The sequence below is a fragment of the Copadichromis virginalis genome, linkage group LG2 (assembly GCF_057382275.1).
Source record: "Copadichromis virginalis isolate Kocher_CV1m ecotype Utaka linkage group LG2, C_Virginalis_male_GT1.1, whole genome shotgun sequence".
Taxonomy (NCBI): Eukaryota; Metazoa; Chordata; class Actinopteri; order Cichliformes; family Cichlidae; genus Copadichromis; species Copadichromis virginalis.
The window spans coordinates 14,905,243-14,928,312 of record NC_140619.1 but is presented as its reverse complement, the minus strand read 5'-3'; the positions used below and the strand labels follow the sequence as shown (position 1 = coordinate 14,928,312).

At 44.8% G+C, this 23,070-nt stretch overlaps 1 long non-coding RNA gene across 1 annotated transcript; it reads right to left on the bottom strand.

Annotated features, from left to right (window-relative positions):
* Positions 1–17,686: 17,686 nt before the first annotated feature.
* Positions 17,687–19,140, bottom strand: LOC146717103 (uncharacterized). Its single transcript, XR_014922744.1, has 2 exons — positions 18,943–19,140; positions 17,687–18,866 (listed from the first exon to the last, which is right to left on the bottom strand). It is a non-coding gene; the product is annotated as an uncharacterized LOC146717103 (long non-coding RNA).
* Between the last annotated feature and the right edge of the window lie 3,930 nt (positions 19,141–23,070).

Below are 23,070 nucleotides of genomic sequence, written 5' to 3'. Positions count from 1 at the left end.
CTGCATTTTGTATAAGTTCATGCTCAAGTTTAAAACAACAACTAGCGGTCCCTTGGACCCTCCAGCGAAGGCAGGCGAAGGCTGGAGCGGTCCCTCGGACCCTCCAGCGAAGGCAGGCGAAGGCTGGAGCGGTCCCTCGGACCCTCCAGCGAAGACAAACGAAGGCTGGAGCGGTCCCTCGGATTCTACCTTTGAGTATCTATTTAATCCATTTAATTAGAGAGGAATTACACCTTCAGTTGTGGGCTGTATTATAAAGTGTTACCTGAATTTTTTCTTGTCTGAGCCTTTAATTCTTAGTTTAGGTTGAAACAATGTCAGGGTTGTTAGTTCCCTCCTGTGTTCCCATTCTGTTCCTTCTGACTTGTCGTTGTCTCTTTGTGTCAAGGCCGTTCTTCCTGTTTTATTCAGGTTTCAGGTTTTACTTCCTTTTATTTGCTTGATAAGATTCAGCTGTCCCTACTACGTGATGAGTTTGTCTGAGTCTCTCCTTTCTGGTATTCAGGTTCCTACTCCTGAATTGTTTTGGATCTTTTGTAACCTTGTGAATAATCAGCATTAAAGGGGATTTTAATGTTTTCACCATCTCTCATCTGGGGGTCATGTTATTGACATGGGGGCAGAGAGCTGATGGTTGTGACCGTCCACACACTTTCAGCACATTCACAACTGTTTAGTTACCAAAATAGTTCCCAATCACATGTCACTGCATTATTAATTATTAATACAGACTAGAGATGGCACGATACCACTTTTTTATGTCCGATACCGATACCGATATCATAAATTTGGATATCTGCCGATACCGATATGAATCCGATATAGTGTTTTTTATCAACACAACTGTTTTTTAAATATCTTGCTGCATTTTGTATAAGTTCATACTCAAGTTTAAAACAACAACTACACTAAAGCTATTCTGTTATACCTGTATGCAAAAAAAATATTTCATAGTTCAGCAATACTGATCAATCTAATAAACTTAAACCTGCACCATCCTCCCTATTCTGGTATTTTAAAGAGTACTTAGCAGAAATATTGAGCAACCTAACTAATAGGGCTCCAACTCCCAGCAACAACAAAAATAAATAAATAAAAAATAGGGAACCACCCCCCACCCTCCACCTCATGATGCTTAATCGACGTAATCAACCTTAATTTGATGCAGTGTGAAAAAAAATGCACAGAAATCAATTATTTTTCAAGAAATATTAAATAGATTCAACATCTTTCTTCAACAAAATTGCAGACTGCACAGATGGTACCTTCCCAAAGGAAAAAGTACTATAGCTTACTAGGGTATATATATTAGACTTAATAGTCACTATATACAGTAATGGACTTCTATTCATTTTACATCAGATTAAAACTTTGGGTGGCAGATAATTATTTATTAAAAGCTCGACATTTTAAATGAGAATAAGAAAGAAAAGTATGTCTTTGTGCCCCCTTTTCCCTGTTAATGCCCTATCGGCCCCCCTGGCTAAACTTTGCTAGATCCGCCCCTGCACAGTTACCAGCGTCAGCTACGTAGAAAAAGATCCTCGAGTAGAAAGTAATATTAAATACATTCTAACAACAGCTGATCAAGCTTAAACGTGCTGCTGTTGTTCAGCCGCTGGTTTCCTCTTTCTGGTGCAAAGTGGGCCAAAAGCAAACTAGAGACACGGACTCGCGACAGAAAAGCCGATCAGCTGATCGTTAAGCAGTTTCATGATTGAAGTAGCAGCAGGAGAGGCAGTCGCTTCTTAAGCTTAATGCAGGAATGCTTTACAAACATTCAGAGATGGACTTACACACTTGCTTTACTTCTCTCGGGGATAACTTTGTTGGAAATGAAATGCCGGGTTGCTAGCGAAGCTCCACATGCTATCCAGACCACCTACAGGTCCCGCATGCCACAGCCGCTCTATCACATGATGCATACTGCTCCGACGTGCTAACTTCTGAGGTGAGTTACGGCGTGTTGCAAGTTTTGTGAGGTGCTTTCGTGATATTTAATGGATCGGATTACATTTTTTATTTTTCTCCGATATCCGATCCAGTAATTTAGGTCAGTATCGGACCGATACCGATACGTAATATCGGATCGGTCCATCTCTAGTATATATATATAAAAAAAAAACACCCAGCACGCCCCTGCGGGCGGTTTATCCTTCAAGCTCGGGTCCTCTACCAGAGGCCTGGGAGCTTGAGGGTCCTGCGCAGTATCTTAGCTGTTCCCAGGACTGCGCTCTTCTGGACACACACACATATATATATATATATATATATATAATAATCTGACAATACTATAATATTGGTCATATTATATTTACATTACCACAGTGAGATGACTTTAGTCTCATGAACAACATTAGCTAATTGTTATTTACTAACTAATCTTAAATGACTGTTCAGCACAGAAACGAAGCCCAACAATCATGTTTGACAGTCTCGTGGTTTCAGCCTCAGATACTCAGCTAATCAGAGTGATGTCATGACAAAAATGAATGACCAGCAAAACATTTTTTCTCCTCCATTTCTGTCACACAATGCTGTATGTAACGTTTCTCGCGGTTAGTATCATGGTTGCTAGGCAACCTGAACAGCGCAACGAAGGCTAGACCGTCCCATTTCACAAGCCTCTCACTTCCGCACTTCTCATACTTATAGTACGCACCGTACGTAGTACGTGTAGTGCGCGTACTTCAAGCATGCAGACCCTGAATTGGGACACAGCCTAAGTGTGCTCCTGTGACTGGCCAGCACGTCGTGGCGTGGGTGGGAGGTGTCTTCCTTATCCTGCACAACATCCACCTCTCCACCTTAACAGAGTTCAGCTCTGTCCGTTACTGGCCATCCCAGCATGCAACAGCACAGAGGATGGCCCTGGCCACAACAGTACGACTGAATTTGTTGTTGTGCACACTAACTGTGACGTTGTCACATCCTCGTAACCGTTGATACACTGCTTGATGGAGCACCGGCGGTCTTCTCCTGAACAGTAATGTGAAATGGAGCGGCTCTGCCTGAGCAGGTGATTTAAAGGCCGGCAGGATGTACTCTCAGCTTGTTGGTGATGCTGGATACTGTTTAAGCTGTCAGTGTTTACAGTGTTTAGACCACCCTGTAACAGCCGTCATGTGGATCTGACTCGGTCACGTGCAGCAGCAGCAGGCCTGTGTCTGCCCGTCCTCACACACTGTCCTTCAGTACCTCAGAGGGACAGTCCACACCAGCCTCTCAAACCTAGTTTTTATACCATCATCAGCTGACTGTTTCTTAAACGGTAGAAGAAGACGTGTTGTATCCTACCCTCGTCTCATACATGACGACATGTGTGCTTGGAGTACTTCTTCTTGTCTTCGTGTTGATGCGCTGAACTTCTCTGAGCTTAATTCAGTGCAAAATAAGAGCTGAGCTGCAGTCTGTACAGCAGAAGCAGTCTCTGCCTTCAACTCCTCAGCATCTCTGGTGTGTGCTGTAGAGGCGAGCACTCCTCGTCCTCGTGCTGAAGCTGTGTCGTCTGCAGATGCTGTCGTGGTCATTGATGTTACAGTCACAGCGCCGTTGCTGTTGAGCACAGTTTATTAGAAAGAGCCGGGTTAGGTGGTAATAACGACCCCACGCTGGTGTTTTTAGACGAGTTGGGATGTGTGTGTGTGTGTGTGAGCTGAGGACAGACTGATGTGTGTAATGCTGCTGTATCAGCCTCTGCAGCAGTAACAGCCTGCAGCTGGAAACATCTGCATCTCGCAGCGTTGTTCAGACCTTTATCTACGTCACCGTCAGGGAAGACGCTCTCGCTGAGCTCTGTCACTTCCTGCCTTTGTTTCCTGTATGTGGTCTGCAGTTATGAAAGGAGCGACTGAGTGGAGCTGAATCACAGATTAACTCTGGATCAGCTGAAGTTCAGAGCTGCCCAGGAAAACTCAGTAACGATGATGATGTGTGATCCTCCTGAGCTACAGCCAGGAGGTGCATGTATGTGATGGAGGAAGGATGTGTGGATACAAGTGACGGTGTGGAGGGAGAGACCTTTAATGCTGCCTTTTTTTTCATGTTTTCAGGTTGTGGGCACTTACAACTTCACAGCCAGATCCAAACACAAAGTTTGCTTCTGGGCCAGAGAACCCGTTCATGTCCTGGAGCCTCACAACAAACGAAGGTGGAGCCTGATCAAGGTCAGAGGAGGTCAGAGAGGCTACATGCCCTCCCACAACCTGGCAATCATGCCCGTGGGAGCGGGGCTGCCCTCGGGCACTGGCTTCTTCCTTTAGGGGGTGGAAACTGCAGCTGGTGCAGATGAGAGGACTGATGGAAGAGCCTCCCGGGATCGGTTGCTTACAGTCTCAGTGTTAATCCTTCCACTGTAACCTGTTTACGACTGGAAGTGTAAAGTTTCTTCTTGTGACGTTTCCTTCCTACTGGTCTGCAGTGATCTGTGCACAAACATGAATGCATAATATTCCAAGAACACTTTTCAAAGATGGCGCCTGTAACGTCATGAAGCTCTGAACGTGTAGATAATGTTTGATTAGCGGTTTTAAGATGAAGGACGATTTTCATGGCTGCTGTATGATGAAGTGCTCATTTCCCGTGATCCTCAGAGGCATGCTGCATGTTCTCATTACAGGGTCTGAGTGCTATCAAGTTAACTGTAACGTGTGTGTGTGTGTGTGTGTGTGTGTGTGTGTGTGTGTGTGTGTGTGTGTGTGTGTGTGTGTGTGTGTGTCCCCTCACCTGGAGCAGAGCTGACAGGTACATGGCGCTCTCATCATCTCAGACTGTGTAATGTGATGTAAATGTGAAAGGTCTCCGGGGCCGAGGAAGAACAAGACTCAGCAGGAGGAGGAGGAGGAGAAACTGGGAGAGGGGTGAAGGAGAACGCCAGTTTCCCGCTCTGCCTATGAGCTGATTTAAATTTCGTTGCACTTTGATTCCCGAATTTTATGTAGGAAGAGTGAAATGGGTCAGTCAGAACAGAATAAGGTCCTCTTGCAGTCACATTCACCCGATGATGCTTGTTGCTATGGATACAGCTCAGGCAGTGCAGGTCACGTCTGTGGAGTTTGCTCGGCTGCAGCATCATTTCTTGATTCCAGCACTTTAAACATTTTTGGCTCAGAATCATTTGAAAGCATCTCTGAGCGCATGCTGATTGGCTCTCAGGACATAAAATGAACCTGAGCTCCAGTAGTTTTGCAGATGACAGCAGTTTTAACCTTTGAGCACCACATACTCTGTCCTGGCCTCCTTCTGTGAGGTTGAGCAGCCTCAGCTGCTGTGAGCATGGAGCAGAGGGAGGGAGGCCGGGAGTCTGAGCTGCTCAGCTGTTCAGTTCAGCAGTCACTCAGCAGCATGATACAGTAGGAGAAAATATAATAAGATATAATAAAAATAATAATAATAATAAAAAAAAAAGAAAAATAGTAAGGAGCAAAATATTAGAGAGACATGGTAAAAGAGAAAAGATGACTAAATATATATGTATCTATAAATATAAATATATGTACACTAGTGATTAAATAAGAAAATCTTGAAAACAAATATGACGGGAGGGCAGATGGGATATTGCACAGGAATGAGCAGCAGAACTTCCCATCAGGAGAAGGAGGAGGAGGAGGATGCTTCTCTCCTAAAATACCATATGTCCTCAGGGTTAGTCAGATGGACTCAGAAATCTCAGCCTGATAACATTTACCTGATTTCCCCTCCTTGAAGGCCAGTTTAGGATGAGAGGAGCGGTTCATTCCTTAAATGCAGCCTCAGTTATTTTGGGAAGTTTTAATCCAAATAGACATGCAGATGAAGCTGCAGTGTTTCTTCTTGTGGATGAAGTAGATATTTGAACCCATACACACACGGAAACCACAGAGTGAACATTTCTGGCTTTTTCTGTCTGATCAGAAAACAGGTCAACATCTTCCTCGCATGCTGTTTACATTTTCACCACCAGAGGGTGGCAGAGACTCAGAGCATGTTTGCATGATCAGATTAAGTGTGTGTGTGTGTGTGTGTGTGTGTGTGTGTGTGTGTGTGTGTGTTTGGTAATCGCAGCCACAGTTTGTACTTCCTGTTTTGTTTCTGTGTGGTTTCATGAAACTGCTGCTCAGCCGGTCCTGCTGAGTCATTCTGATGATTTCCTCAATGCTGCAGGGCTGCGTGACCTCAGCCGAGCATGAAGCGCTGCCAGAGTTGTGATGTTGAACTCAGTCTTCACACAGCAGGTGGGAGATCTGAGCAGCAGCGGCAGCAGAGAACTGAGTGTGGCTTCAATAAAACTAAACTCAAACCTTTTTTGTGGCATTGCATCATTTCATAATCAGATGTTAGTCGTGAGAAGAAGCACCTGAATATTTGTGATGATTTACGAAGCTGTGAGGCCCACACCAACTCAGCCTCTTTTACAGTTAAACATCTGGAGACACGGCTGTTCTTCTTCATGCATCATCATCATCAGTGTGCACATGTTTTCACCTTCTACTGAATAACAAGCTAAAACATGAAGCTGCAGCTCCTCTGGCGTCCAGCAGAGGCAGCAGTGAGTCAGTCCCCATACACTCCAGTGTTAAAATAAACACATTTACCTGAAACAGAAACACTGAATTCAGAGAGAAATATAACAGCTGTTCAGGGGAGGATGTGTCTGTAACTCACCTGTTTAAATTATATTAAGGCTAAAAGTTTGCATTATTAGGGGTGTGGTCTCTCTGACTGACAGAAGGATGATGACACAGGTGGCTGTAGCTGCTAGTTGTCAGCTACAGCCACCTGTGGTCTCTCTGGACCTCTGGACCTTGTTTGTGCTGTTGGAGCCTTTTGGAGCATTTTAATGTCATCATGTGACCAGTAGCATGGCTGCTGTGAGGTCACTATACTAACAGACTGTGCAGGAAGGATGAGCTCCAGATTTGGTGCAGGGGACAATTCTAAGATTTTGATTGGATGTTACTGATTAGGTGGTGCAGCTGATACCTTAACACACCCTCGCGGTCACTTCAGTCTCCAAAAAACATGACTCCCTGCACTGGGACAGAGGCGGCCTTCCTGATGAGCTTATCCAACTGAAAGGCTGTCGGCCATGTTGTCTGTTGTGTTCCAACAGACAACATGGCCGACGCCACCTTCAGAAGCACCTCTTGCACTCCAAAGATCTCTGTCTCCTCAGCAGGTTGAGTCTGCTCTCAGCCTTCCTGTAAAGACCATCGGTGAACACTTATACTTCAGGTATGCCACATAGAGATGAAAGCTGGGATAGCTCAGTAGGTAAAGTGGTCGCCCCATGATCGGGAGGTCGTTGGTTCAAATCCACTTAACGGCTACCCTGAGGTTCCCCTGAGCAAGGTACCGTCCCTACACACTGCTACCCGGGCGCCTGCTTAGTGGGCTGCCCACTGCTTCACTGAGTGAATGGGTCAAATGCAGAGAAAAACAAGTAATTTCCCCATGGGGATCAATAAAGTATCCATTATTATTATTATTATTAATTTATATGTAGCGCCTCTACTCAGGACCAGTACACTCTCACTTCAAATAGAGACCCTAGACATCTTACTAGGTTCAGGAGGAGGTTTTGTTTTGGGGACTCACAAAAGGAGTTGGCTTGGAAGGGAATAACTGGGACCTTTATTGCCTCAGTACCATTTATATACATATACAACACAATAACCCAAATTGCACACTAATAGTGCATTTTAAAGGTGAATACATGTAAAACAAAACAAAATAAAGACATTCAAATGGAAGATTTATGCTGAACAGTATCAGAGCTCTTGGGAATGAATGAAACAGATTAAAGTGTTCCTGTTGTGAAGTTTGAATTGTCCAGTCTGAATTGTCCTTTAAAGTCGTTGAAAACCCAAACAGGTGTACTGTAGGGGAATTGTCAGTGTGCAAACCCTATTATCCGGGTAGGAAAAGTAGTGCATAGGGCTTATCTGTAATCCAGGGTTGCTTGAATCAGTTTCTCAGGCAAATCCCACAATCCGATCGCATGGCTGGCCACACCATTTCACGATCATCCAGGATCTCATTTGGGCTGTTCTCGCCGTCAGTGGTTCCCCAGAATCCTTCTAGTAGTTCAAAAAAACCAATCTACACAAACAGTGCAGAACAATCAATTTCTTTTCCCATTTTGTGTTCTTAACATGAGCTCATTAACTTCTTTTCCAAATGTATTAATCACAAATGGCATTCCCTTTAGCTTTACCAAGTTACAAGAGTTACAGTAACTTGTTTGTACCAGTATCAACAATTTTATCAAAATTACATCACAACAAAGAACATCAGCAGCTTAAACTGTAATGTAAACAGTCATAGCAATGAAAGCGACATTCATCCTTAAGGCTTACAAGCAAATGTAACTTAATTCAGTGCAAATACTATTAAACTTGAAATATGCTCATATCTATTAAGACATAACCATTCTAATATAAACAGAGCTATTGCTTCTACTTGAATACCTCCCCGATCGGAATATGGCTTCAGCGGGGTGGGGTGGCTAACAGCTATTAGCAGCTAGCATCGCATCTAGCATCGGCATCGTTTAGCTCAAAGCATTCAACACTTATAACACACTGTAAAGAACAACAGGAGAAGTGAAACAACACGCCAGATTCTCATAGCTCCCGATTGGTTTTTGTTCAAAGGTTTCTGAGCTGAATCGGCTAGTGAAATACATTATCTAACTTAACAGGTAGCTAACGAAAGCACGTGACTCACCGGGATTTTCAGACACAAATAACGTGACAGACGTTATTCCCTTTGTGGTCAGAGTTCGGGGCCTAATAAAAGAGTACCTTATTAGCATTTATACGTAAAACAATCTGGTCTCATTAACCGGGTTGCAGTATTGCATACCAAGATACTTTTTCCATGCGCTCCGACACGTACTTGACCGCCATCAGAGGGAAGATCTCACAGGAAGAGAGAGGTAATACTTCCTGCGCACTAGACGCAAGGTCGTCAGAACACAAGACTGCATCACAGCGCCCCCTTGTGACAATAACAGGCTATAGCCTTAGATTACAAAAAGGGATTTTGCAGCCCTGTATTTCACATGGGTTACACCCTCCCCCTTTGACCCAGCATGAGCCCCTTCATGTGTCACGCTGTGGTCTACAGATGAACTCTCATAGTCACCTATTGTATAAAGTGCTTGGTTAAAGCTCTCTATGAGGCTCTGCGCAAAGGAAATTAAGGGATTTCCCAACTCAGGATAATGGAAGCGCCTTGGTGGTCGACGTGTCCTTTCTGACTTACGAACATGGTCATTTTTTTCTCCACTGTCAACAGTTTCCTTATGCTCCAGAGCTACCTCAGGGGTTTGTGGGTTCAGATCAATGGTTTCCATAGCTATAGGAGCCTCTACATCAATGGACGGTACATCAATGCTGTCTTCGGCCACAGCTGATTTTTGATTAGTCATAGTTGGTAAAGTTACATCGTCTTCAGTAGGGTGTTGCTCAGCCACAACATCTGGCTCCTCTCCTTCAGCTACTTCAGGAGGTACCCCTACAGGCTCTGCAGGCAGCAAAGGGGAGCTGCCTCTGCAAGGCCCATCCTGAGGCTGAGGGTTTACACAGTCTGCTGGCATAGCTGGTATACAACTACCCTCCGGTACTGTTTTTCCTGTTTGCTGTCGTCTCTTCGGGATTTCAAACACCTGAACCAACTTTCCAGGAATGACAGAAGACTGCCTAGGATAGACAGGTGAGTCGTCTTCAGATTCTGATTGCTCCTCCAGTAACAGAGGCTGACTGCGCCTCGTTCTTGGCCTGCAACTCTTTGGCTTGACCTGGTCAACTTCCTCAGCTTCAGATAAGTCACCACAAGGGAGTAAGAGATCCCTGTGAAGAGTTCGAATAGGACCATCTCCATTCATAGGCTGTACAACATACACAGGTAGGTCTACCATCTTTTCCACCACTCTGTACATGGTTGACTCCCACTTATCTGCAAGTTTGTGTTTATTCCGAAGTCGCAGGTTCCGCACTAGCACTTGATCACCTTTCTCCAAAGTTGACTCCCTGACAGTTTTGTCAAAACGGCGTTTATTCCGTTCAGCAACCTTCTGAGAGTTTTTGGCAACGATCTGATAGCTCTCTTGAAGGCGAGCCTTCAGAGCTCTCACATACTGAGAGTGAGATGTAGGAGAGCCATCTTTAACTGGCAGGCAGAATGCAATATCCACGGGAAGCCTCGGCTGGCCAAAACATGACATCATCGTGACCAAACATTAACTCGTATGGGCTAAACCCAGTGGTCTCGTTCTTGGTGCAATTATAGGCGTGAGTTAGTGGTTTCACATAATCACGCCAATGAGTTTTCTCTTTGTCTCGTAGAGTTCCTAACATGCGAAGAAGAGTTCGGTTGAACCGTTCAACTGGGTTTCCCCGTGGATGATAAGGACTGGTGCGCACCTTCGTGATACCAGCTAGGGCACAGAGCTCTTTAATGAGTTGGGACTCAAAATCCCTGCCCTGATCACTAAGCAGGCGCTCAGGAAAACCATAATGCACCAGAAACTGCTCCCAAAGACACTTCGCAACTGTTGTAGCCTTTTGGTCTTTTGTTGGCATAGCAACAGCGTATTTGGTGAAATGATCAGTTATGACCAGAATGTCTTTGGTGTTGTGACTGTCAGGCTCCAAGGATAAATAGTCCATGCATACGAGTTCCATGGGACGGGTTGTTTGGATACTCACAAGAGGTGCTGCTCTTTCAGGAAGGGTCTTTCTTCTAACACAACGTCCGCAAGACTTAATCTTTCTCTCTACATCAGTTGCCATTTTAGGCCAATAAAATCTTGACCTAACCAAGTCGAGGGTTCTTTCCAAACCCATATGCCCCATGTCGTCATGAAGGCAAGTGAGAATGGTGGACCTTAAAGACTCAGGGACGACAAGCTGAAAGGTGACATTTTCACCTGATTTGCGGGTTCTGTAGAGGAGACCATTTTTCAGTTCCAAACGTTTCCACTCTTTGAGCATTAGTTTAAGCTCTAAGGATGCAGAGTTAGGATTGGAATTTGCTTCACCTCCATTTTCTAACATGTTGACCACATACCCAATAATTGGGTCAGACCTCTGATGCTGTTGGAGTTCTACCTCACTATAGGTAGGTATGACAGAACAACCTAATGTTCCATCATCTGCGTAGACGTCTGGCACCGCATCGGTATGTAGAGCAAGGGACTCTACCAAAGTGATAGAAGGTAGGCTATTGTCAGATTCACCTAAGAGATGACGGTGGCACAAGACACTGAATGTGTCAGCTGTCACATCTTGTCTGTTGGGAGATGAAGAGAGATGATGGGAAGCGAATTGTTTCATTCGCTCTTTTTCTTCAAGAGAAGCATAGTCATCATCCACAGTATCATGTGGCCACCTAGAGAGGCCATCTGCATCTTGATTGCTCTTACCAGCACGATACTTAATATTAAAGTCGAAGGTGGAGAGAGCGGCCAACCAGCGGTAGCTGGCAGCATCGAGCTTGGCTGACTTCAAAACATAGGTCAATGGGTTGTTGTCCGTTAAAACCGTGAATGTGTTCCCGTAGAGATAATCTTGGAACTTCTCTACAATGGACCACTTTAATGCAAGAAATTCCAGTTTATGAGCTGGATACCGCTTTTCACTGGGTGAAAGTCCTCTACTTGCGTAGGCAATAACCCTCACTTCACCATCCTGTTCTTGATACAAGGCTGCCCCTAACCCAGAGGTGCTCGCATCAGTATGGAGGACGTATGGTAATTTTGGGTTAGCATATCCAAGCACTGGAGCTGATGTCAGTTTCTCTATGATTACCTCAAAAGCTTCCTGACAAGCAGGTGTCCAACGGCTGGAAAGAGGCTCTTTAGGGTTCAAGTATCCGCTAGGACCGGGTGTCACCTTTCTGCCCTTCCTGTATGGTGGGTAGCCTTTGGTAAGATCATTCAGGGGTTTGACAATTTTTGAATAGTCCTTCACAAACCGTCGATAGTACCCTGCAAAGCCTAGGAAAGACTTGAGGTCACTGAGCGTCTGGGGTCTTGGCCAGGTTTTGAGAGCTCTGACCTTCTCAGGATCGGTCTCTACACCTTTGGTAGACACGATGTGTCCTAGGTATCGCACAGAACTTTGGAAGAAGGAGCATTTTTTGGGAGAAAGTTTCAACCCATATTCTCTCAGTTGCTGAAGGACACGTAGAAGCCTGGTTTCATGTTCCTCCAAAGTGCTGGAGAACACGATGATGTCATCTATGAACACCAGAACTTCTTTCAGATTGAGGCTGCCCATACACCGTTCCATTAAGCGCTGGAAGGTGCTGGGAGCGTTGGTGATCCCCTGGGGCATACGGTTAAACTCGTAAAATCCCAAGGGGCACACAAAAGCTGTCTTGGGCTTATCACATTCCTCCATCTCAATCTGGTAATAACCAGACTTGAGATCCATTACTGAAAACCATTTGGATCCAGCAAGGGCTGAGAAAGCCTCTTCAAGGTTTGGAAGTGCGTACGCATCTCGTATTGTTAACGCATTGAGCTTACGATAATCAATACAAAGACGGACCTCTCCATTCTTCTTTTTAACCACCACAATCGGTGAAGCATAAGGGGACTCTGATTCACGGATTACTCCTGCATCAAGGAGCGCTTGCAAGTGCTTCCTCACAGCTTCATAATCATTTGGGTGGATTGGCCTGGACTTTTGCTTAAAGGGTGCTTCGTCCTTTAAGTTTATGTGATGTTTGACTTTAGATACATGTCCAAGATCCAAATCATGCTGGGCAAAAACATCAGCATAGGCACTTAGACGCTGGGTAACCCTCTCTTTCCACTCCTGCGGGAGGGGAGAATTGCCAAAGTCAAATGTCAAATCTGGGTGAGCAGGTTCATCAACTGGCTGTGCAGTAACATTACAACATTTCACAGTGTCATCATTTTTGGTTGAAATGGGTGATTCGTCATATATCTTTGCAGGACTATGGAGCTCTGCAATGACACATCTAGAAGGCAGTGTTACGTCATGCTCAGTTTCATTTCTCACCCATATAGGTAACCTATGAGGATGCTTCTTGGGCAAAGTGACAAGACAGCACTCCACAAAAATTCCCCCTGGTAAGGTGGATGTCGTTGGCTGTTCAACAATGGCACATTCACCAGCACTGCTGGATCTGACACAGCCTTCAAGGAGGACCCTCCCTTGAGCTGGTACTACGTGTTGCACCTTGCCCTTAAGAGTTACAAAGCCATCGTTTCCGGCTAGGTTTATCTCTCTCCTGACCTTGAGTGTACGGAGGATCTGCCTGTAGCCATAGACCGACGACAAATCATTGGGATCTTTACCTTGACAATATTCGTCGTACAGAACATCAAGTGCATTTGTCCCAATCAGCACAGGCAAGTCACAGTTAGAGCGTAAGTCAGGTACTACTAAAGCAAGGTGTTACGCCCCTAGTCTAGGCGGGTAGGGACGCACATAAGGTTGGAGGAGAGAGAGACAAATCCCCGCCCTGGTTCCCAAGCCAAACATCCAAACCAGTTGTGAGTAAAAAAAGTGATTTTATTTAAGGACAAGAAGCATAGCTCCAGGGTGAGCCCAGGCCAAAATAATAAACAAAACCAACTAAGTCCCACCAGAAAAGACTAACTAAACCCTAAGAAAGAAAAAAGAACAAACAAATGACAGAGCTATCCCTCGCTCCCTGACCAAGAAAACAGGAGAAGACGATTCCAAAAGAAAAGGCAGCTCACCCCTTCCGCTTCAGCCCACGAGTGCCTAAGCTCTCAGCTAATGCACTAGGAGCGGCTTTTACAATTCACACTCCCACAAATACACAAGATAAACACAGGCTGGGAAAACCAGGGTCAGGACTGCGACGGCTGTCAGGCTACTCGCTCGTTCCACACTCTCTCTCTCTCTCTCTCCCTGGAGCTGTCAGAGCGGCTTTTTGAATGTGGTCACCTGTTCCATGGTCCAATCAGCTGCTCACTACTCTTCATTAGGGGAGGGACCTGTAAAGAGTCTTAAACACAGTAAAGAGACACAGAACAAACAGCCCACACAGTGTTCTTATGGCCACAGCCGTAACACCCCCCTTCCCAAAATCAAAGACATCTCCTTTGTAGATGTTTTGGACAGTCATGTTTAAGGGAAAACACGGGATAGGGCATCCGCTAACACATTCTCTGTGCCCTTTTTATGACGGATTTCCAAATTGAAGTCCTGCACCAGGAGGGACCACCTCATCAGCCTTTGGTTCGAGTTCCGCATCCGCATTAGGAATACCAAGGGATTGTGGTCGGTATAAACAATCACAGGCGAGGGACTGCCACCGACATACACCTCGAAATGCTGCAATGCAAACAGCAGAGAGAGGGCCTCTTTCTCAATCGTGCTGTACCCTCGCTGATGGACATTGAATTTCTTTGAGAAATAGCCGATTGGGTGATCCACACCATGATGGTCTTCCTGCAGCAATACGGCACCTGCCCCGTTTGCACTGGCGTCCACTTCCAACTTAAAAGGGCGTGCAAAATCAGGGGCGGCCAGCACTGGCGCACTGCACAGGAGAGTCTTAACAGCCCGGAACGCACTCTGACACGCAGAGGTCCACACACCGCAGACACCCAACCGCATCCGCGCACTCCAGAGCCGCAAAACTCGCGCACGACGTTTCCCCCCCACCACAAACGCAAAAAGGAAACGAACCAATCACACGAACGAAAAGGGACGAGCCCCCATTTATGTTACGCCCCTAGTCTAGGCGGGTAGGGACGCACATAAGGTTGGAGGAGAGAGAGACAAATCCCCGCCCTGGTTCCCAAGCCAAACATCCAAACCAGTTGTGAGTAAAAAAAGTGATTTTATTTAAGGACAAGAAGCATAGCTCCAGGGTGAGCCCAGGCCAAAATAATAAACAAAACCAACTAAGTCCCACCAGAAAAGACTAACTAAACCCTAAGAAAGAAAAAAGAACAAACAAATGACAGAGCTATCCCTCGCTCCCTGACCAAGAAAACAGGAGAAAACGATTCCAAAAGAAAAGGCAGCTCACCCCTTCCGCTTCAGCCCACGAGTGCCTAAGCTCTCAGCTAATGCACTAGGAGCGGCTTTTACAATTCACACTCCCACAAATACACAAGATAAACACAGGCTGGGAAAACCAGGGTCAGGACTGCGACGGCTGTCAGGCTACTCGCTCGTTCCACACTCTCTCTCTCTCTCTCTCCCTGGAGCTGTCAGAGCGGCTTTTTGAATGTGGTCACCTGTTCCATGGTCCAATCAGCTGCTCACTACTCTTCATTAGGGGAGGGACCTGTAAAGAGTCTTAAACACAGTAAAGAGACACAGAACAAACAGCCCACACAGTGTTCTTATGGCCACAGCCGTAACACAAGGCTAGAAACCTCAGGCTCAGTTTCAATAAAGCTTTTTGGAAACTTAAGGCTGATGGGTATGTATCCCAAGTAAGGAACATTTTGGCCACTAGCAGCCTCAACATCCAGGCCACTGATAGGCTGAATGGGATGTTCTGAAAGATTGGTGTTGTAAAATGAAGCGGACACTGTGGTCACTTGAGACCCAGTGTCAAGGAGACAACTGCAATTGACTCCCGACACGGTAACATTTGCTGTACATTTCTGTCCTACAAGTCCCTTGGGTAACCTAATCTGGGGTCGTGCTGCACGAGAGAGAGAAGATACTTTGCTCTGAGGTTCCGGTTTGGGACGTTCATGATTACTTTCAGTTCCTGGTAGTCCCTCCCCAGAAACTGATTTTAGTTTAAAGCTGACATATTCTGTTCCTCCCAGACTTGTAGTTTTTGGTTGAACTCCTTACGTTTCATTTCAACTAGTTCAGGGTTTGGTTCATTGCTGCAAGAGGGAGCAATATGACCATCCTCGCCGCACCTGAAGCAGTACCATGGGCGTGGCTTCTTAGTGGGCTTAGTCTCACTTGGGTCAGATTTCTCTTTAGGAAGAATCTTGAACTTAGGTTTGGTTTTCTTATTTGGCTTGTCAGAGTTCTGGCTTGAACTGTCAATAGCTGATGCTTTCAGTGAAGCCACTTGGGCTTGTAGCTTTGCAAGTTTCCTTTCTAACTTATGTGCATCAAAAGGCACTAGCCTATCATTAACAGCTGATACGTCTGTATCATCAGTGACATACTCTCCTACTTCAAGGGAGTTCAAATGTGCCTTAGGTTTAGAAATGCCTAAGTGCTGTTTCATTCGGCTGGACTTTGCCACTTGCCGGTCCTCCTCAGTACGTAGCATGAGGAGCAACTCTGGAAATGAAGGTGGCTTGTCCTTCTTCTGCTCAAGCTGCAAGGTTGTGATCAAGCTGTTGTTCCAGCAACCTCTACAAAACTGTTTAAGCAGTTGGCGATCTGAATCATTTGTAGTGATGCCACCTCTTTTAATGACTTTACTCAGGGTTATCCGCAACCGCTGTAAATAGGCAGAAGGCTTTTCACCTGAGTTCTGGTTTGTGCTCAGGAATTTGGCAAAAAGCTCATCCCCATCATCAACAGTACCATATGCTGAGTCAAGAAGGCTGAGATAGTCATGGGGAGAAGCGTTAGGACCAAGGTGCTTTACAATGTTAGCAGCTGGTGGAAGAAGGCTCTCAACTATTTTCCTTACCATATGTTTGTCAGATATGGTACAATCTATGAGGTGGAATTCAACATTGTTGCGCCACGTATCATAATCAGCTTCGAAAGTAGAGCAAGGGGTTTTCCCCGAGAAGGGCCTGAGCTTTGCATGACCTTGAGAAGGCATTTCATTGTTCTTAATGACATGCTCAACTACTACTCTCTGTACTTCAGGTGTAGTGAGCTGTTCAGGTGGTAAGTAGATAGTGGTTTTTCTGTGCGAGGGAGTCACTTCTACACTTGGAGAGGATGAGTGAGAGTCATGCTCAGGCAAGTGGGTTAAATCACTGCCCAGTTTAAGAGGACTTTGATGCTCTATGATGGCTGGTTCATCTTGGTCTGTGTCACTAGTGAGCTGCAGATTCTGATTAGGCACTGTTACATTTGGCCCAACTACGGGATCACTCTCAGTGGACTTCTTCATTCTGGCCAGCTCATCTAGTAAAACCTTCTCAAAATCTGCACCACTCAGTTTAGCAAGCCCTTTCAGTTCAGTTAGGTAAGAATGGGTTAAACATGAACCCCTGTCTGCAGCATACAGCGCAGACAGAAGCTGGATATGATGGACAACACTTGGGTTACGGCTTTGTCTTTTGCAAGGCAAGCTATCCTTAAGGAACTGGACTGGTTCACCTGATTGGAACTCCACAATGGCTGTGTTTTTAAACTGTGCCTCTGTGCTAGTTACTTTGATTACTCTTCCAATAGAACCAAACTGCCCTAAGTAATCAATAACCTCATTGTCAACCTCATCGCCTGTTAACCCTCCTACTAGGACAGAGTTAGGTACTTTGACACCTTCACTTTGGATTACATCCATGTTGTCTTATTGCTCCAACCCAGAATGTCATGGACAATTGTAATGATTTGACCCAAAAGGCATGAAAGCACCAGTTGCTCAACTTCCAAAATAAAAGGAATTAAACCTCCTGGCTGGCTCGCCACGTTTTGTGTAGCGCCTCTACTCAGGACCAGTACACTCTCACTTCAAATAGAGACCCTAGACATCTTACTAGGTTCAGGAGGAGGTTTTGTTTTGGGGACTCACAAAAGGAGTTGGCTTGGAAGTGAATAACTGGGACCTTTATTGCCTCAGTACCATTTATATACATATACAACACAATAACCCAAATTGCACACTAATAGTGCATTTTAAAGGTGAATACATGTAAAACAAAACAAAATAAAGACATTCAAATGGAAGATTTATGCTGAACAGTATCAGAGCTCTTGGGAATGAATGAAACAGATTAAAGTGTTCCTGTTGTGAAGTTTGAATTGTCCAGTCTGAATTGTCCTTTAAAGTCGTTGAAAACCCAAACAGGTGTACTGTAGGGGAATTGTCAGTGTGCAAACCCTATTATCCGGGTAGGAAAAGTAGTGCATAGGGCTTATCTGTAATCCAGGGTTGCTTGAATCAGTTTCTCAGGCAAATCCCACAATCCGATCGCATGGCTGGCCACACCATTTCACGATCATCCAGGATCTCATTTGGGCTGTTCTCGCCGTCAGTGGTTCCCCAGAATCCTTCTAGTAGTTCAAAAAAACCAATCTACACAAACAGTGCAGAACAATCAATTTCTTTTCCCATTTTGTGTTCTTAACATGAGCTCATTAACTTCTTTTCCAAATGTATTAATCACAAATGGCATTCCCTTTAGCTTTACCAAGTTACAAGAGTTACAGTAACTTGTTTGTACCAGTATCAACAATTTTATCAAAATTACATCACAACAAAGAACATCAGCAGCTTAAACTGTAATGTAAACAGTCATAGCAATGAAAGCGACATTCATCCTTAAGGCTTACAAGCAAATGTAACTTAATTCAGTGCAAATACTATTAAACTTGAAATATGCTCATATCTATTAAGACATAACCATTCTAATATAAACAGAGCTATTGCTTCTACTTGAATACCTCCCCGATCGGAATATGGCTTCAGCGGGGTGGGGTGGCTAACAGCTATTAGCAGCTAGCATCGCATCTAGCATCGGCATCGTTTAGCTCAAAGCATTCAACACTTATAACACACTGTAAAGAACAACAGGAGAAGTGAAACAACACGCCAGATTCTCATAGCTCCCGATTGGTTTTTGTTCAAAGGTTTCTGAGCTGAATCGGCTAGTGAAATACATTATCTAACTTAACAGGTAGCTAACGAAAGCACGTGACTCACCGGGATTTTCAGACACAAATAACGTGACAGACGTTATTCCCTTTGTGGTCAGAGTTCGGGGCCTAATAAAAGAGTACCTTATTAGCATTTATACGTAAAACAATCTGGTCTCATTAACCGGGTTGCAGTATTGCATACCAAGATACTTTTTCCATGCGCTCCGACACGTACTTGACCGCCATCAGAGGGAAGATCTCACAGGAAGAGAGAGGTAATACTTCCTGCGCACTAGACGCAAGGTCGTCAGAACACAAGACTGCATCACAGCGCCCCCTTGTGACAATAACAGGCTATAGCCTTAGATTACAAAAAGGGATTTTGCAGCCCTGTATTTCACATGGGTTACATATACATCATTTAAAGCGCTTTACTCAGGGGTTGATGGCATTCATGGTCCTGATGTTAATAAAGTTGTGTTTGCGATAATTCAGGATCTAACTATCGCTACAGAAAAGGAGCAAACATAAAGGGAGTAGTTTCTATCACAAACTGTTGGTGTGTGTGTTTGTCTCAGTGTGTGTGACCTGAAGGTCCAGCTGCTGGATCACAGCATGAGAGAAGCTCACTCAGAGATGGAGAGAGGGGGAAGAAAGAGCACAGGGAGGAAGAAGAAAGTTGGATTTAAACATAAGGACCGTGCTGACTGTAACTCTGTGTTGTTGAACAGGTCAGCTGGTCGCAGCTTCACACTGTGCCACTACAGCCACTGAGAGCTCCTCCACCTTCTTACACCGTGCTGTAATGGCTGATTTCCGTTTACGGTGGAGGCAAAGCAAAAGAAAAAACTCCCGTGTTGTAATATTACTTTAGCAGGAGTTTCAGTTAGCTTTGCACTACCTGTACTTTGACTGTTACTTGAATCAGTACTTCAACTAACACAAGTCTGTGTACTGCTAGTTAAGAATGTGTGTACTTGCCTGTGCACCCTGCCTGTTTACAAGTAAAGTATTCATCTCACACCTGTGTGTGTGTGTGTGTGTGTGTGTGTGTGTGTGTGTGTGTGTGTGTGTGTGCCTCTTTCTGTCTCAGTGTTGAGTTTATTGTGTTGTTGTGTATTTTCTGACAGTTGAAGTGAAATCAGCCAGTGAGAGTGAAACAATCATCGTGTGGACGCTCTCCGTCGGGGACTTCCTGCTTTCACGCTGAGTATGAGCTGATGCAGAGCATCGTTTCCAGGTTCAGCAGCTAAAGTAAAGAGTGGTGATATAAAAGGAGTGCAGTGCTTTTCTTTCTTATCTGACACCAAAGAGTTCAGATGAACTGAATAAAAACAGCAGGGGGTCACATGTTTCGCCGACAGGGTGAGCCTTTCCACGCTGCTTTTGATGTGAGACATCAGTGCGGCTCACTGTAACACACTCTGTATACCGATGAACTCTGTGAGTCAGGCGTTCAGCAGAAACGAGGCGGCGAGCTGCTGCAGCGTTCAGCCTGCTTCACCAATATCATCAAAGGAGTTTTACCCGAGCTGATGATGGCTGCTTCGACCAGAGAGCTCCTCCGAAGAGCTGAAATGATGAAGATGAAGAGAGCTGCTTCGCTACATGTCTGACAAATATATATACAGATGCATTTCTTTATGATCTCTGCCTTTATTAAGAAACTCTATCAGAATCATGTTTCTGTCTGTAAGAGCATCACGTAAGCCCAGGTGTGTGTGTGTGTGTGTGTGTGTGTGTGTGTGTGTGTGTGTGTGTGTGGAGACGCATGGAAGGAGGGTACGCTGCAGAGGGTGGATGCTGGCTATATTTAGCTCTGTGTGTGTGAAAGCCTCAGCAGCTAACAGTAAACAGATCAGGAGCTATAAATATCTTTTCCTTCAGCTCAGCTGAGCTTAAAATAGATCCTCAGCTCACTCTGCCACCTACAGGACAATGCTGGAGCTGCACACAGCCTCCGTCTGGTGCCGGGGCCCCGTCAAGGTCATCGGAGTGTTCACTTTGTTTTTGGTTTTCACCTTTGCTGCCCAGCATGTTCTGAGCTCTGTTATTTTAGTTTATTTCTCTGCATGATTTTATTCTCAGTCTCAGTTCTGCCTCTTGGAGTTCGGTTTCCTCTGCTCTCTGTGTAACGTCTGCATTACTGTTCCCCTTTTCTGTTACTTCTTATTTTATTTTGGTAGTCTTTTGTGCTTTGCATTTATTTTTACTTCCTTTGTCTGTTTTTCTCAAAGGAGAAGAACAAGAACAGCTCACATTGATCACTAAATCTGTAAAAACCCTGCTGATATAAAGATGAAGGCACACAGAAACAAAAGAAGAAAGGAAAATGGTAATGGGCCTGAAGGAGGGGGGGCATAATCTCCTGACTCTCAGCAGCAGCAGCTACATGAGAGGGACGAGGCAGCAGCTCCACATCTGCAGCACACCAAGAACATAGGCTTCAATTATTCCTCATATCAGTTGCTTCAAACATGCACAATTAAATTAAAACTGCTCAACAATCATACTGATGTTTGATGCATTTAAATCCACAGAAATGCAAGTGTAAGCGTGCACGGCTCCCATCATGAAGAAAGGGATGGAACTGCTCAGTTTATACCTGACAGAGAGAAGCAATCAACTCCCTGATGCTACTGCAGAGACATGGAGCTTCAACCCTGCCTGCTCAGCGCTGCTGCTGTTACCTGATGTGTTAGCATGCCGTCTGTGCAGATGTGTTAGCATGCCGTCTGTGCAGATGTGTTAGCATGTGGTCTGTGCAAATTGGTTAGCATGCCCTCTGTGCAGATGTGTTAGCATGTAGTCTGTGCAGATTGGTTAGCATGCCCTCTGTGCAAATGTGTTAGCATGTAGTCTGTGCAGATTGGTTAGCATGCCATCTGTGCAGACGTTTCTGGAGTTTTTGTCCTTTAAAATGGAAAAAAAGTCATCTTCATATCTGCGCTTCTCCAGCCGCACACTGCTCCATCATTCCCTCGCGCACACTGACTGAACTAAACTGACTGTAGGAAGAAAAAAATAATCAGGTTTTTTTTCCATTTCCATTCATGCAGATTACTGAAGGGCCTCTGTATCACATTGACCACATAAACGTAAGGCAGTAACGGAATGTGACTACAGTGGTCCCTCGCTATAACACGGTTCACCTTTCACGGCCTTGCTGTTTCGCTGATTTTTTTGTGCAATTTTGCATGCTTTTTTTTTTATTACAGCGCATTGTGTTCTGTGGCTGTAGACCACCGTCAAACAATCTCCTCCATGCCATATCTCCTGTACAGTACAGAATGCGTTCAGCTTATCAAATTTACATACATCTTCGATCACTAGCAGTGTGACTCTGAAGTGCTGTACTGTATGTTTGTATGTTGTAAGTTTTCTCCTCAACAAACACAACAATGTCGACAAAACGTTTCACACCGTCAGAGGCACCTGTGGTAGCACCCAAAAGGCAGAGGAAGATGCTAACCATCGCACAAAAAGTTGGACTTCTGGACATGCTAAAGGAAGATAGAGATTACCGTATTTTTCAGATTATAATATAATACTGGACTTATTTTTCTACGAAGGTTTGAGGGTGTTTAAACAAGAGACAAAAGTGTGAAAATCTTCTTGCCTGTCTAAGAAACGTGTATAAAGTGTGTAGTAAGGGTTTTACAGCCTTAAAACATCTATAAGAATTGTAAAAAATAAAGTTGGCTACTTTGCGGATTTCACCTATCGTGGGTTATTTTTAGAACGTAACTTCCATGATAAACGAGGGACCACTGTATACACATTACATCCAGCACAGTCAAATACACAAGAAGGTACAGGTCTTCATGAGTCCATTTTTTTCTCTTTCGGTTACTTCCTGTTTTACTTTGAAGGTTGTTCTTGTCCTGCATTTTTCTTCCTGCTTTTCTTCCCCACTTTTGTGATTGTCCCGCCCTCACTGATTTCACTGTGTTTTTGTTGCTTCCTGTTTGGGTCCTGGGGCCTGTTCTTCGTACCTCGCTAAGTAAGTTAGCTGGATTAGATTGTTGACGATTTTGCGTGATCCTGGATCGTTCGGTTCCCCGAAGCTCATCCGGGACTTGCTGTCATAGCAACAGAGCCATAAGCGTAAACCTGCTCGGGAGCAGGTTTACTTTATGTAAACAGGATTAGATCGCGGCCACGCAGGTATGTCCGCTTCATTTATACGAAAGCAACAGCGATATTCCACCACTGTTTCACCATAAATAAATAACATCAATGTAACTAAAGATAATGCAGCACTTGATCCTTTTATTGATGTCACACAGATACATACAGGTCATTTCCTAAAAAAGGGAAATGTACTATT